This window comes from Phaseolus vulgaris, chromosome 1 (assembly GCF_051622355.1).
Source record: "Phaseolus vulgaris cultivar YP4 chromosome 1, ASM5162235v1, whole genome shotgun sequence".
In the NCBI taxonomy this organism is placed as follows: domain Eukaryota; kingdom Viridiplantae; phylum Streptophyta; class Magnoliopsida; order Fabales; family Fabaceae; genus Phaseolus; species Phaseolus vulgaris.
Window position 1 is genome coordinate 907,501 of NC_143498.1, and position 1,984 is coordinate 909,484.

Genomic DNA, 1,984 nt, shown 5'->3' on the forward strand with positions numbered 1-1,984 from the left:
GCCAAGATCAATTCCTTTTGATCCCAAACTTCTCCCACATCACTTTGAAGGCATTTGTGAGGATTGAGTCCAGCCACTTTTCCAAAACCAACATTTTCGTTTTTCACCAAAATCACCACCAAGTCACAAAATCAAGCCAAAAATCCAAAATCATGGAACTTGGCTATGCACCAACCATGTCAAGATCAATTCCTTTTGATCCCAAACTTCTCCCACATCACTTTGAAGGCATTTGTGAGGATTGAGTCCAGCCAGTTTTCCAAAACCATGATTTTCGTTTTTCACCAAAATCACCACCAAGCCACAAAATCAAGCCAAAACACCAAAATCGTGAACTTGGCTATGCACCAACCATGTCAAGATCAATTCCTTTTGCTCCCAAACTTCTCCCACATCACTTTGGAGGCATTTGTGAGGATTGAGTCCAGCCACTTTTCCAAAACCATGATTTTCGTTTTTCACCAAAATCACCACCAAGCCACAAAATCAAGCCAAAAATCCAAAATCATGAACTTGGCTATGCACCAACCATGTCAAGATCAATTCCTTTTGATCCCAAACTTCTCCCACATCACTTTGAAGGCATTTGTGAGGATTGAGTCCAGCCACTTTTCCAAAACCAACATTTTCGTTTTTCACCAAAATCACCACCAAGTCACAAAATCATGAACTTGGCTATGCACCAACCATGTCAAGATCAATTCCTTTTGATTCCAAACTTCTCCCACATCACTTTGAAGGCATTTGTGAGGATTGAGTCCAGCCAGTTTTCCAAAACCATGATTTTCGTTTTTCACCAAAATCACCACCAAGCCACAAAATCAAGCCAAAACACCAAAATCATGAACTTGGCTATGCACCAACCATGTCAAGATCAATTCCTTTTGATCCCAAACTTCTCCCACATCACTTTGAAGGCATTTGTGAGGATTGAGTCCAGCCAGTTTTCCAAAACCATGATTTTCGTTTTTCACCAAAATCACCACCAAGCCACAAAATCAAGCCAAAACACCAAAATCATGAACTTGGCTATGCACCAACCATGTCAAGATCAATTCCTTTTGCTCCCAAACTTCTCCCACATCACTTTGGAGGCATTTGTGAGGATTGAGTCCAGCCACTTTTCCAAAACCATGATTTTCGTTTTTCACCAAAATCACCACCAAGCCACAAAATCAAGCCAAAACACCAAAATCATGAACTTGGCTATGCACCAACCATGTCAAGATCAATTCCTTTTGATTCCAAACTTCTCCCACATCACTTTGAAGGCATTTGTGAGGATTGAGTCCAGCCAGTTTTCCAAAACCATGATTTTCGTTTTTCACCAAAATCACCACCAAGCCACAAAATCAAGCCAAAACACCAAAATCATGAACTTGGCTATGCACCAACCATGTCAAGATCAATTCCTTTTGATCCCAAACTTCTCCCACATCACTTTGAAGGCATTTGTGAGGATTGAGTCCAGCCAGTTTTCCAAAACCATGATTTTCGTTTTTCACCAAAATCACCACCAAGCCACAAAATCAAGCCAAAACACCAAAATCATGAACTTGGCTATGCACCAACCATGTCAAGATCAATTCCTTTTGCTCCCAAACTTCTCCCACATCACATTGGAGGCATTTGTGAGGATTGAGTCCAGCCACTTTTCCAAAACCATGATTTTCGTTTTTCACCAAAATCACCACCAAGTCACAAAATCAAGCCAAAAATCCAAAATCATGGAACTTGGCTATGCACCAACCATGCCAAGATCAATTCCTTTTGATCCCAAACTTCTCCCACATCACTTTGAAGGCATTTGTGAGGATTGAGTCCAGCCACTTTTCCAAAACCATGATTTTCGTTTTTCACCAAAATCACCACCAAGCCACAAAATCAAGCCAAAACACCAAAATCATGAACTTGGCTATGCACCAACCATGTCAAGATCAATTCCTTTTGATCCCAAACTTCTCCCACATCACTTTGAAGGCAT